Here is a 15,302-nt window from a genome sequence, read left to right on the forward strand (position 1 = left end):
AAATGGTTTCAAGGCATCTAAGTGAACAAAGGGTGTAGGTCCATCCAATGGGAGCTGAAGGGTTTAATTAGGCAGAGAATTAATCAAGATTGTATTCAGTCCTCATGCAAAGAAGCAATGGAATGTTGCAAAACTATTTGAATGATTGGCGTCTGACTGTGGTTTCTAAAATGGAAATGTTTTGGAAAAAAAAGGCAAGCTGAATTAGACTGTACATCATTTAGAGTAAACATGCTGATGGAACAAGACTAATCCTGAATATAAGCAGGAAAATAGCAGGCAGAATATTGTGGACGCAGTGAGAGAGTTAAACACCAGTGAGAGAGTTAATCATCAGTGAAAGGGTCTAACACGATCAGAAACCATTGTTGTCATCAGTCACTCATTAATCAGTATGATTGTCCATGCAGGAGACTTGAGGAAGGGTTACCGGACCCGAAACATTAACTCTGATTTTCTTCACGGATGCTGCGAGACTTGCTGAGCTTTTCCAGCAACCTCTGTTTTTGTTCTGTTTTATAGCATCTGCAATTCTTTTGGTTTTTATGATATTTGGTCACTGGTCATGGGTCTGTGGGTCCTTGTGTGACAGATGAACATGATCCTAGAATTGCATCACTGACCATAAGTTAGGAAGATATGTCTTGGAGGTAGAATTATTCATTTGCCTTAAGATCATTGGCATTTGTTTCTCTGAGTCCTTTTCTGTACTTCCTTCTGCTAACAGCTGTTCTCAAAGAATTGCTTTCTTTCATTGAAAATAGAACATTACAGCACAGCACAGGCCCTTCAGCCTTCGATGTTGTACCGACCTGTCATACCAATCTGAAACGCATCTAACCTACACTATTCCATGTACATCCATATGCTTGTCCAATGATGACTTAAATGTACTCAAAGTTTGCAAATCTACTACCGTTGCAGGCAAAGCGTTCCATTCCCTTACTACTCTCAGAGTAAAGAAACTACCTCTGACATCTGTCCTATATCTTTCACCCCTCAATTTAAAGCTATGTCCCCTCGTGCTCGCCACCACCATCCTAGGAAAAAGGCTCTCCCGATCCACCCTATCTAACCCTCTGATTATTTTATATGTCTCAATTAAGTCACCTTTCAACCTTCTCTCTAATAAAAACAGCCTCAAGTCCCTCAGCCTTTCCTCGTAAGACCTTCCCTCCATACCAAGCAACATCCTAGTAAATCTCCTCTGCACCCTTTCCAAAACTTCCACATCCTTCTTATAATGCGATGACCAGAACTGTACGCAATACTCCAAGTGCGGCTGCACCAGAGTTTTGTACAGCTGCAGGATAACCTCATGGTTCCAGAACTTGATCCCTCTATTAATAAAAGATAAAACACTGTATTCCTCGTTCAGGAGGCTCCTCAAGTCTGGACAAGAGTCTCCCACTCATTAACATTTATGTTGCATTTCTTGAGGAAGCCTTCAGAGTGTCTTTAAAATGCTTCCTTTGTCCTTCCATTGTTCACGTGCCTTCCTTGAGCTGGGCGAAGAAGATTTGCTTTGGTAATCGGAACTCAGGCATCCAAAGCACATGTCTGGCCTAGCAAAGTTGGTTTTTGATGGTCACGGCCTCGATGCTTGTGCTATTGTTTGCTTCAAGGATGTTGACGATAGTGTGTCTGTCTTCCCAGCTGATGTAAACAATCCATCTCAAACAGAGTTATGGTACTTCTCAAGTAGTCTACTTAATTGGCACAAAATCTACAAAAACCCACCACCAATGCTCAGTGGCAGCAGTCTATACAACCTACAAGATGCACTGGAGAAATTTGCCAAAGATCCCTTACAGCTTCCAAATCCACAACCGTGTCCATTTCGAAGGACAAAAGCAGCAAATATTTAGGATCACCACTACCTGCAAGTACCCCTCCAAGCCACTCACTATCTTGATATGGAAATATATTGCCATTCCTTCATTGTTGCTGGGTCAAAATCCTGGAATTCCCTCCCTAGTGGCATTGTGGATCAACTTACAGCACGTAGAATGCATCCCTTCCACACAGCAGCTCAGCACCATCTTCTCAAGAGTAACTAGGGACGGGCAATAAATGCTGGCTAGCCAGGATTGCCTGCATTCCATGAATAAATAAAAACAGAGATGTATAGATATAGGCCAAGCTTCAGAAGCATGTAGAAGAGTGGGAAAGATAATGCCCTTTGACAAGAGGATTTTGGTATTAGATGTCACAGTTGTCAAGGTGTCTCAACCTTAGGTGTCGAAAGCGGTGCTCACAGATTGGAAGCTGTGTTGAATCTCTGTACTGATATCAGCTTTAGCTTAGAGCTGACTTCCCAGGTAAGGGAAATGTTCTATATTTGGGAGGATTTCTCTATTGACCTTTATGGAAGGTTGGACCAATACTTGACAAGGATGGGTTGGTAAAGCATTTGAGTCTTCTTGAAGTTGAAGCTGAGACCAATTCTTCGGTATATTTCCACGAAGTCACTAAGCATGGCCTGAAGGTTCTTTTCTGAGAGCGCAGAGACCAGTGAGAGGGTCAAAGACCAGTTAGTCGGTCAAACATTAGTTTGAAAATTTAGAGGTTTGTTTGAAAAATTAAAGCACGTGGGACAGGAGGTAAAGCTTGTTATGGATTAATAATTGGCTCACAGACTGAAAACGGAAAGGAGGAATAAATGGGTCATTCTCATATTAACAAACTGTGATGAGTGAGGTTCAGTAGCAGTCAGTAACTGGGCCCCAGCTGTTCACAATATATCAATTAATTAGAGGTGTAGACCAAATGTAACATTTCCAAATTAGTGGACCATGTGGAGGTAAGTGGGAATGCATGTTTTGAGGAAGATGTAAAGCTTGAGAAGGATTTGGACAGTGTTTGTGAGTGGGCAAAGACATGATAAATGGAAATTAATGTGGAAGAATGTGAGATCATCCACTGTGGTAGCAGAAAGCAATGTGTGGCATATTTCTCAAATAGGAAGAAATTAGAATGTGTAAATATGTAAAAGGACTAGTGTGTTCTTGTCAATAAATCACCAAAGTCTAACATACTAGTGCAGCAACTATTAGAAAGGTTAATAAAATCTTAGCCTTTGGTGGAAGAAGGTTTGAGTACAAGAGTAGTGTAGGCTTGCTTCAAATTTTGTAAGAGCTTAGTTAGACTGCATCTGGTGTCCTATGCACAGTTTAATCTCCTTATCTCGGAAAAGATATTATTACCGTTGAGGGATTGCAACAGAGGTTCAACATAACTTGTGCTCAGGGTGGCAGGACTGTTCTACGAAGAGAAGTATGTCAAACTCAGCCTGTATTCCATAGAGTTTTGAGGAATGAGAGGTGATTTGGTGGAAACTTAGAAAATTTAATGGGATGAACAGGGTATGTGGCTCCCATTGCTTTGGGAGTCTTTAACTGCAGGGGAGCACAATTTAAAAATAAGGGGATTCAACTTAGATCTGAGATGAGGAGAAATTATTTTCCATAGAGAGTTATTAGCCTCTGGATCTGTCTCCCACTGAGGGCTGTAGAAGCTCAGTTTTTGGGTACATTTAAGATGGAGATTGATTGATAAAACCGTAAGATATCAGAGCAGAATTAGGTCATTCAAGCCATCAAGTCTGCTTCACTATACAATCATGGTTGATATGTTTCTCAACCCCATTCTCCTACCTTCCCCTTGCAACCCTTGATCCCCTTATCAAAAACCTATCTATCTTTGCCTTATATACACCAAATGACTTGGCCTCCACAGTCTTCTGTGGCAGTGGGTTCCACAAATTAACCACCATTTGAAATTTGTCCTCATCTCAATTCTAAAGTGTTGTCCCTTCACTGTGAGATTGTGCCCTCCGGTCCTGGTCTCTCCTACTTGTGGAAACATCTCCATGTCCATTCTATCCAGGCCTCTCAGTATTCTGTAAGTTTCAATCAGATCCCCCCTCATTCTTCTAAACTCCTTCGCATACAGACCCAGAATCTTCAGCTGCTCCTCATACAACAAGCCCTTCATCCCCATGATCATTCCTATAAACCTCCTCTCACCCCCTCCAATGCCAGCACATCCTTCTTTAGATAAGGAGCCCAAAACTGCTCACAATATGCCAAATGCTGTCTGACCAGATCCTTGTATAACCGCAGCCTTTTGATCACCATTGGCATACAGAGTTATGATGAAGTTGTGGCTAAAAGTCATTGAACTGTACTATCAACCATCATTGTACTCAATCGCAGGGCTGACTTGGTGGTCTGGATGGCCTATTCCTGTTTCTCTATTCCTGTTTTTAAACTAGTGCCCTTTAGTTCCAGGTACAACCACAAGAGGAAACATCCTCTCCATGTCTACCTTGTCAGGCTTCATACACTTCAATCAAGTCACCCCTCACTCTTCCAAAGTCCAGTGGAAACAAACCAGCCAGTCCAACCTTTCCTAATTAGTCAACCCACTCATTTGAGATATTAATCTAGTAAACCTCCTCTGAACTGTCCCCAAATCATTTACATTATTCCCTAAATGAGAAGACCAAAATTGCATGTAATATACAAGATGTGTTCTCACCTTTATGCATGTTTAACTGAAGCCTTACATCCTTACTTTGACATTCAGTTCCTCTTCTAATAGAGAATGACATTCCATTAGCCTTCTTGATTACATGCTGCACTTACATACCACCTTTTTGTGTCTCATGTGCCAGAACACCCGAATCATCTTGCACCTCAGATTTTTCAGTCATTCTCCATTTAAGTAATAATCTGTTTTATCACTCTTCCTGCCATTTTGCCATTCTGCTCCCATCTACCAGATTTGCCCATTCGTTCAATTTATCTATTTCTGTCCGTAATCTCCTTATCTGTTTTTCATAACATTCTTTGCTACCTGCGTTGAAGTCATCTGCATATTTAGCTTCACTCCCTCTTCTCAGTTATTAATCTAAATTGTAAAATGTTGAATCTCCTGCACAGACACATGCAGACTGTACTTATCACATCTACCAATCAAAGACCCATTTATACACAGACAACACAGTGTGGAGCTGGAGAAATACAGCAGGCCAGGCAGCATCAGAGGAGCAGGAAAGCTGATGTTTCATGTCAAGACCCTTCTTCGGAAAAATGGTCCTGACCCGAAACGTCAACTTTCCTGCTTCTCTGATGCTGCCTGGTCTGCTGTGTTCCTCTAGCTCCACACTGTGTTATCTCTGATGCCAGCGTCAGCAGTCCTTACTATCTTTGAGTGAGTTATAACCCCATTTATACACACTTCATTTTCTGCAAGCCAGACAATCATCTATGCTAATATGTTACTGTCTGCACCATGAACTTTTATTTTCTGCAATAACCTTTGATGTGGCACCTTATCAAACACATTTGGACATACCACAATGCGTTTAGGAAGGCTGTTCCAGGAATTTGACCCTGCGACAGTGAAGGAACAGCAATCTAGCTCCAAGTCGGAATTGGTAACATTGTAGGCCTGAGGATTTGAAGTAGCCTTGACACACATTGCAATGCATCAGCAATGCTGTTGAAGGAGCTTTGTTGCATTTCTGCAATACATCTTGCAGATGGTGCTCTTTACTGCCACCATGCACAATGGTGTGAGAGGGGATGTTGAAGTGGCGGATGCGGTGAGCTGCTTTGTGGTGTTTTTGGAGCTGCCACAGGCAGCTGAGCAGTAATCCATAGCATTCTGACTTGTACCATGTGGACATGCTTTGGGAATTCACATTAACTATCAAAAGAAACATTAGGATTCAGATTGGGCTTCTACCAATCGTGATAAAACCACAACAAAATGATAAAAATATGAAATAATTATTTTTCCTCCGTATTTACCAGGGAGACTAACTTGGTGGATATGACATTAGAAGAGATTGTAAAAGATATTGAACTACTTTAATAAAGGAGATAAGAAGATTCTTTAAAAATTGATATAAGTTCCCTGCTCCAGACAGTTTGCAACCATGCACATTAAAACAAATTGACACTTTACTAACACACATGAGAGTAGGAAAGAGAATATTTCCAGAAGGTTGGCAAACAGCTAATTTTATTCCTGTGTTTAAAGGGGAAGAGAGAATAAGTGCGGGGAACTGTAGATCAATTCATTTAATATCAGAGATGGAAAAGATCACGAAATTCTAACTCAAAGACGTAATAAAAAAAGTCCATAAACTGAAAATGTAATAAAGAAGTGTTAGAGCACATTTCAACAGAGAAGCTCATACTTGACCAGACTTAGTAGCTGATGCAGGATGACTAATTTTTGTAAGGAGTGCTGAGCCTAGTTGCTAAACAGGAAGGCAATGGAATTTTCATAAATGTGTGAATTCTGTGCAAAGTGGGAAAGAGGATAATTGATTTAAGTCAAGAAACTACAGTCAATATATAAATAATGTGTATATAAATAATTGATAATTAATGGGACCCAAAGGGACGTTGTTAGATAAATTAGTGGCACAGCTAAAACCCATTGCCCACAATTATGTGGAGACTCCAGGCAATTTAATGTTCCTGGATTGTCACAAACAGCTAGTGACCCCAGTGATTTCTGAGCTAAAGGAATGGCTAGATTCAAGAGGCTGAGAATTTCCAGGAAATTGTTTTGCATGAGGTTGCCATTCTGCAGCTACTGGCAATTCAGGAGGAGGCTATGCAGATGACCATCTGGCAGGCTAGAAAGAAGTATGGAATTCAGGAATCCTCTAGGAATGTGGTAGCAAAACCTTTTTCTCAGCATTGAATGGCAGTGGAGAGTATGCAATACAATAAATCCACGACAGCTGAATGCTTGGGTGGACAGACACCTCACAGTGTAGCCATAAAGTAATCATAGGAGATTCAATAGTCAGGGAAACAGTCAGGCATTTCTTTCCATAAGAGTATAAGAGAAGTCAGAGTAGGAAATTCAGCGCTTTGAGCCTGCTCTGCCATTTGATACCATAAAGCTGATCTCATGTTTGCCTCAACTCGACTTTGTTGCTCACTCTGCGCAACCACTCAGCTATTTCCTCCTTAATGTCGCGTCATCAGTGATTTAAATTTGCTATCTCTTGTCCTAAAACTATGACCTCGCATGCTTGATTGATCCACATGAGGACGCATCCTTTCTGTGGCTACCTCATCAATCCCCTTTAGCATTTTATATATCTCAGTTAGCTCACATCTTATTGTTCCAAACTCCAGACAGCATAGACCTGAACAGCTCAATCTCTCTTCATAAGACAAACCCCTCATCTCTAGAATCAGCCTAGTGAACCTGCTATCACACTGAGTCCCACCTTCTTCAGCGATATTATCAAGAGGATGCAGATTAATTTGAGGCTGGGGGAAAGGAAAAGCCATTAATCATATTGGAAATAAATGGGTTGAAGTCCCACATTCAGCATTGGAAAAGTGAGTGAGGCATTTATAAGCAATGCCTCAATGTTTGCAATCTCTCGAGAGCTTTGGAAAATCATTGTGCAATGGGAGAAAGCAAGAGACATGGGACTAACTGGAAATTACTCACTGCTAAAATGTTGCAAACAATGGGATGAATATCCTCCTTCTATGTTGTACCAATTATGGTTCACAACATTAGGTTTAGAATATTATGAAGTGGTGTTCGACAAAGAACCATTGTTTCACCCAACTCGCACAAGATAGAATCACACCCCAGTGAAACACACAGCAGAGTGTGTCACTAAATGGACAGTCCCAACTTTTCTAAGGGCATCTCCACTGCCATGGTTTAACTTAATGTCACTAATTATTTTTATGACTAAACTGAGAGATAAGGGTTTTGCTGGCAAGAGCAGTATTTCCTGCACATCCCTAATTGCCGTGGAGAACGTGGTGGTACGCCGCCTTCTTGGACCCCTGCAGTTCATGGCGTGGAGGTGGACCCACAAAGATGCTGATAGGAACAGAGTTCCAGGACTTTGACCAAGCAACAACATCTTGCCCACTGAAGCTGCTGGGTCACTGCGTGCTGCGGCCTAGAAACCTCGAACTGATCAAACCAGCGATGAGTAAATTTGAAACAACTGGGGCTGAGTTTTTGGGTTCACAGGCCTGGACTCTCAGAGCTGCCTCCCTTTCTAATTCCTTGATAATATTAATGCTGAACAGGGGATTTCTTCCCTGCACCTGCTTGGGAGGGTTTGTGTTGAGTATTTAATTAATATTTAAGCATACAGAAAATCCCTTTCAAATGTTCAACCATTAAAAATAAAAGTGCAGACACAGAGATGTTGAACATTTGACCAAACTGTCTTTCCATTACATTATTAACTTGGAAAAATAAAATAATTTGAAATAATTCAGTAGGATAGGTCAAGAGACACTAAACTGATCTGAAAACTTAGATGTGACACTTGCTATAGCTAAATTAGCCAAGCATGATCCGATGAAAAACTGAAAGATTAGCGAGGAAACAGCACTGGTCACGTCCCAATCAGTCAATATACTCTTTATTCCTCACTGTCAACTCTTTCTGAACAATTAGCGATTCAGCTTTTCCAAAGGAATTTCACAGTCTCAGCGATGTTATGTTGCTTACTCACATTCCTTATTCACAGCATGTGTTTTCTGCCTGGTTGTAGTTAGTTGGATGACAATGATTGCCTTTGGCCTTGTTTTTGAGCTTTGAGCTGGCAGCAGACTGGGGCAGGCAGATGGTGCGAGGAATGGGGAATGGATTAATCCTGGTGTAGAAGCCTGGAACAGTTAATGACATAACATTGTCAGGGCTGATATCCTATTTGGTGGTTTTAGTAGGACCACAACACTAATTGCTAAGGAACATGGTGTTCTCCCAGTGTCCTAGTCAGTATTCCCTTTTCAACCAGCAAAAATACATTTTCTGGCCATTCACCTAACTATGCAGTGTTCTTGCACCAAGTACTTACATAATGACCATATCTCAGCTCCAAAGTCCTTCAAAGTATATGGAGTGTGTTGTGAGGATTGTGCAAGATGTGTTGAGATGCTGTGTAAGTTCAGGATTCTGTGCTGGAACCACTGCTTATGTTGATATATGTGTGTAAATGACTGGGATTGAGGAATGCAGCATAACATTCAAAACTCATCCAATGACATTTGAATAATTGGCCAAAAGCAAGGCGTAAGAAGGGCAATGTGGAGGTTACCCACTTCGGTAGCAAAAACAGGAAGGCAGATTAATATCTGAATGGAGATGGAATGGGAAAGAGTACAATGAATCATAGAATGATCACTATGCGAGAAAGCCATTTGGCCCATTCTGCCTGTACCAGCTCTATTATCTAGTGCCAATCTCCTGCCTTTTCCTTATATCCTTACACACCAATACTATCCAAATAACCATTCATTATCCTCTTGAATTCCTCAAATGATCTTGCCTCCACCACATTTCCAGGCAGTGCGTTATATACTCTAAGAACCCACCTTGTGAAAGAAACTTTTTCTGTCTTCACCCTTGCTTCATTTGCACATCACTTTAGACCTATGCCCTCTTCTTTTTTCTTTTACAAGCAGAAACAGCTTCACCGTATCTGCTCTGACCAGCCTGCTCATTATTTGAAAAACTTCAATCAGAACTCCTCTGAGTCTTCTTCTGTCCAAGGAGAACAGCCCCAACTTCTTCAATCTATCTTTATAACTGAAGTTTCTCCTACCTGCAATCATTTTAGTAAGTCACTCTGCACTCTGTCAATGCATTAGTATCTCTATTATAACATAGCAGCCACAAGTGTACACAATACTCCATCTGATATCTAACAAGTGTCTTGCACAAGTTCAGCATCACCTCCTTGTACTTGTACTCTGTGTCCCAATTAATAAAGCTGAGGACATTATGATTTATTTATGCTCTGCCCACTTTCAATGATCTGTGCTGTTGTGGTCCCGACCAGATACCCTCAAAATATATCAAGGGAATAGCCTAGACCCTAACTTTTTCTTATTTTAAAGGCAAGTGCCAAGCATTGTATTCTGGATGCAATTTGATTATCAGGCTTGAAGCAAAACACACTTTATTCATACACTATAGTTAAAATACAGACAAAATAAAATAAAAGAAAGGAATTGGCTTAGTTATAACTCTGTTGAAATCTTAACAATGATAAACTACCCATAAACTGTTCCAAAATAGTAACATCTCATAAGTATGCCCTTGACAAAGGCAAATTCAGTAAAATAGATAGTCTCACATGCAATTCTAGCAGCAAGAAGCTATAATAGCATCACAGTGCACATATATACCCAGACCCCTCAGCTCTTGCACCCCTTTTAGAATTGTGCCCTTTATTTTATATTGTCTTTCAGAGCTCTTCTGACCAAAGTGCATCACCTCATGCTTCCCTGACACCTATCTGCCCACTGCGCCAACATATCACTGTACGTATAGAGTTCCTTACTCGCCTCCTCACAGTTCACAATTCTTCCAAGACATGGGTATTGTTGTCCTTGGGCAAAAAGTTGACAAATGGGGAATAATGTGGAAAAATGTTCAGTTGTTCATTTTGCAAAGGAGAATGTATGAACAGAGAATTATTTAAATGGAGAAAAACTGCAGAAAGATGCATCACAAAGAAACTTACAGGTACTTGTAGACAAAACACAGAAAACTAACACCCAGTTGGAATGGATAGTCAGGAAGACTAAAGTAGTGTTGGCATTTATTTCAAGGAGATTGGAGTATAAGGGTAGGGAAGTTTTACTACAACTGTACAAGGTACTAGTGAGACCACATCTAGAATACTGAGAGCAATTTTGGTCTACTCATTTAAGGAAAGATATTTCATTGGGGGCAGTTCACTAGGATGATCTCTGATATGGAGCAATCATACTATGAGCGAAACTAATCAATTCGGGACTGTATGCACTGGAGTTTAAACGAATGAGGGGTGATCTTATTGAAACATGTAGGATTCTTAAGCGGCTTGACAGGGTAAATACTGAGCAAATGTTTCCCATCATGGGTGAGTCTAGAACCAGAGAGGCATAGTCTCACAACAAAGGGATGCCAATTTAAGCCTGATTTGAGGAGCAATTTCTTCATAGGATCAGATATTTGAGAAAGACCTTGCCAAAGAGAGATATAGGGCCAGAGTACTTGTGTATATTTAGGACTGAGATATATAGATTCTTGATCTGTTAGGCGTTAGGAGTTATAGGGAAAAGACAGGAAAGTGGACGTAAGGAATTTCAGATCAGCCACAATCCTATTGAATGGCAGAGCAGGCTCAATGGGTCAAATGGCCTTTTCTTGTTCCTTTTGGTCTTATGGTTCTTGAGAAGGTGCAGAGGAGATTTACCAGAATAATTATAGGAATGTTTAGCGACAATGTTAGATCAGTATATGTACTGGCATTACTGGAGTTGTTCTCCTTGGAGCAAAGGAAGCTGAGGGTATGTTTGATCGAGGTGTATGAGATCGTGACACATTTTGATAAACTATACAAAGAAAAGCAGTTCCCATTGCTGGTGATAAAAGGATGAGAGGGCACAAATTTAAGGTTTTGATTAGAAATGCAGGATGATTGTGAGGAGGAGCATGACACGAAAATAGGTCGGAAAGTAGGTTGCAATGAAGCGATAAGATATTTTCAAATGGAATGGATAGTTTCAGTGAATGGGCCAAAATTTGAGAGATGGAGTTTATTGTGGATAAGCATGAGGTTATCATTCTGGTCAGAAGAATCAAAAAGCAACTTTTCGTATAAGTTGAAAAAAACTTCAAAATTCTTTCGTGCAGCAGGATTGTGCATGAGCCGGAGCAAGTTAACATAAAGGTACAGCAGGCGATAAGGAGGCAACATGGAATTTTGGCACTTGTTGCTAAAGGAATAGTTAAAAGTAGGGAAGTGTGGCATTGGTAAGACACGTCTGGAGTGCTGTGTACAGTTTTGATTCTTTTCTCTGAGGAAGAATGTCATGTTATTGGAGGCAATTCAGAGATTCGTTAATTCCAGAGATGAAAGGCTTGTTTTACAAGGAGAGATTGAGTAGTTTAGGCCTATATTCACGAGAGTTGAGAAGACTGAGATGAATTCTAATTGAGGTGCATAAGATGCACGAGAGAATTGACAAAGTAGACTTAGAATGGATGTTTCCACTCGTGGATGTTGTGACTCATGAGACAGTCTAGAATGAGCTGCCATAGTTTTATGTTAAAGGTCACAGATTTAAAACAGAGATGAGGAGAAATTACTTCTCTCGATGGGTGAAAGAATCAGTGGAATCCACTGTGAAAATGCTGGAAAATTGAATAAATTTAAGAAGGAGAAAGACAGATCTTTTAATTAGTAATGGGTTAAAGGGTTATGGAGAGTGGGCAAGAAAGTGGACTTGAGGCTCAGATGAGATCAGCCATGATTGTAGTAAATGGCAGTGTGTGTTCAAGGGGCTGAATTGTCTACTTCTACTCCTAGTTCTTATGAAACTTTTCACACACAGTGGAATTCACTGCTGATGAGGCTGCCTGAAGTGGTGTTGATCAATGAATTGGAAAGGAAAATGAATGGGTGATAGAGTGGGTGAGTTGAACTGACTGGATTACACCACATACAGCCAGCATGGAGTCGGTAGTCTGAATGGGCTCTTTCTGTGTTGCAGTAGTTTTGACACTCTAACTCTGACCACAAGTCTGCCAGCCTCTCTGAACGAACAGGTGACTGCAGCTCCAGAAACTTTGCTTCCTATTTTTGGGTTCTTAAGATTGAATCCTAATAGAAAACATATGCTGGGAGATATTTTAATGCTGGATATGTTGAGTGTTTTATTTTTGCACCATATTGAATCACAGCCCATACAAAATAAGAAAAGAATCCAGTCTGTGTAACACAGGTAGTTTCTGTAATGTGCTGGCAAGCACACAAGATCATTTTTTGCACCAAAGGTACTGGGTTACTGCGTCCCCTCCCCTCTCACTTTCATAGTCCCAAGCCTTCCTTCCTTTATATTCAGACAGTGTTGAGTCTCCCTTGGTTTGGGATACAGATTCCAAGGAGTAAAATGTTGTTATGTTTTTATTCAAGGGATTACTACTGACAGTGCATGACAAACCATGTTATAAAGACATCAGAGCACATGGAACTGAGAGCTGTGTAAGGGATCTCGTGTATTTCCTTTTTAGTCTATGTACTGAAATGGAAGTTAGAAGTAAAAACAGAAATTGCTGGAAAAGCTCAGCAGGTCTACCAGCATCTGTGGAGAGAAAGCAGAATTACCATTTTGGGTCCAGTTACCCTTCTTCAATTTTTTTTTGTTTCTAATTTCTGACAAGTACAGTTCTTTGTTTTTTTTTTGTTTAATGGAAGTCATATATTGCTATACAGCTAAAACACCAGAAGAGTTCTACAACTTTGAAAGGTCAAGTGGTTAACATTTTTGTCTGTGAAAGAAGGGTTGCTTTTTGAATCAGTTAGGTTGCTAAATTGAGACAGAGCGACACCAAGAGTCTTTGACCTCAGGAAAGACTGCCTGCTGACAGCCCATGGATTGGCTGCATTGCAGTTTGCTACACATTTCTAGTGCAGGACAAGGCCAGAAATCTCACAACACCAGGTTATAGTCTGACAGATTTATTTGAGCTCACAAGCTTTCAGAGGGTTGCACCTTTGTCTGGTGAAGTCACTTCATCTAATGAAGGAGCAGCGCTCTTAAAGCTTACAATTTCAAATAAACCTGTTGGTCTGTAACATGGTTAGATAACAAGGTGGAGAGCTGGACGGACATAGCAGGCCAAGCAGCACCAGAGGAGCAGGAAAGCTGACATTTTGGGCCTAGACCCTTCTTCATTCTATGAAGAAGGGTCTAGGCCCGAAACGTCAGCCTTCCTGCTCCTCTGATGCTGCTTGGCCTGCTGTGTTCGTCCAGCTCTACACCTTGTTATCTCAGATTCTCCAGCATCTGCAGTTCCTACTATCTATGGACTATAACATGGTGCTCTGTGACTTCTGACCTTCTGGATGTGAGTTTGCTCGCTGAGCTGGAAGGTTAGTTTTCAGACGTTTCGTCACCATTCTAGGTAACATCATCAGTGAGCCTCCGACGAAGCGCTGGTGTTATGTCCCGCTTTCTATTTATCGGGTTAGGTTTCCTTGGGTTGGTGATGTCATTTCCTGTGTTGGTGATGTCATTTCCGGTTCTTTTTCTCAGGGGGTGGTAGATTGGCTCCAAATCAATGTGTTTGTTGATGGAGTTCCAGTTGGAATGCCATGCTTCTCGGAATCCTCGTGCATTTCTCTGTTTGGCTTGTCCTGGGATGGATGTATTGTCCCAATCAAAGTCGTGTCCTTCCTCATCTGTGTGTAAGGATACGAGTGATAGTGGGTCATGTCGTTTTGTGGCTATGTTGATGAACATCAACATAGCAGGGACAATGCGGGGCCAGCCACCCCAGAGGAGAGGAAGGCACCAGGGCCCAGCAAGGACCCCACTAATGTGCAGGAGGGCCAGGCCGTGCAGGAGGGCCCAGCCCCGAAGGCTCCGATCCCCCCCCGACAACCCGGAGTCGATGGAGGTGGCGACAGGCGACGCAGGGGAGTGGACAACAGTCCGGAAAGCGAGGAGGAAGGTGCGTCGATGGGCCCAGGAACCGCAACCATCAGGCGGGAAGAGGCAGCTACAGGGGGGCTATAAGAGCTCCTCTGACGAGGGGGATTCGGAGAGGGCCCACCCGAAGCAGAAGTTAAAGATCTCGAGGGAGAAGGAAGGCTGCAGCCCGCTTCCAGGTGACGGGAGGCGTCCTGAGGCTCCCTCCGACACCCAGACAAGTGCCGCTGGAGCACTGGAGGGCCCCCCGGAACTTCCAGGCGGGAAGGAGGAAACAGCGCATCCCCAGCCTGACCCGGAGCCGGACCCTCCTGCCTCCGCACGCCTGACGGGGGGGATGCCACCCGGAAGGCAGCACGGACGGTTTCCTTAGCCCGGAGAGCGTCCACCAGTTAGCCCGGGCAATGGGTATGAAGGGACAGATGGAGGGGCTGGACCTTGGACTTGGGGAGGGTACTGCGGTCACTGCCCACAATGGGGGTACGGGTTGCGAGCATTAATGTGCGCAGCGTCAAGTCAACCGCAAGATGTGTGTCCACGTTGGCCTACCTGACCACCGTCAAGGCGGACCTCCTGTTTCTGCAGGGGTGCGGGATACCGCACCTCGGCAGGTACGGGAAATGGTCCGGCGCCTGGACCTGTGGGCCTTCGATCTGGTCGGGGGGTAATGACTGTCGCTCCTCAGGCCTGGCTATTCTGCTGCGGGGGCGCAACTTCACCATCTCTCAAGTTCAGGAGGTGGTGGGGGGGGCGCCTCCTAGTGGCTGACATCACCTAAAGGAACGCTCCCCTGAGGCT

The 15,302-nt window shown here is 42.5% G+C and overlaps 1 protein-coding gene across 8 annotated transcripts in view; it reads left to right on the plus strand.

The window, feature by feature from the left end:
• lpp (LIM domain containing preferred translocation partner in lipoma) overlaps positions 1–15,302 on the plus strand; it is a 371,701-nt gene that overhangs the window by 195,293 nt on the left and 161,106 nt on the right. The window contains exon 1 of one of the 8 annotated variants that reach the window (XM_048542853.2): positions 13,014–13,054. The exons of the other annotated variants lie outside the window; for them this stretch is intronic. The gene's annotated coding sequence lies outside the window, so the exon portion shown is untranslated. Of the gene's footprint in view, positions 1–13,013; positions 13,055–15,302 lie in introns of those variants that run through there. 8 annotated transcript variants of the gene reach the window in all.

Source organism: Stegostoma tigrinum, chromosome 14 (genome assembly GCF_030684315.1).
Source record: "Stegostoma tigrinum isolate sSteTig4 chromosome 14, sSteTig4.hap1, whole genome shotgun sequence".
NCBI lineage: Eukaryota > Metazoa > Chordata > Chondrichthyes > Orectolobiformes > Stegostomatidae > Stegostoma > Stegostoma tigrinum.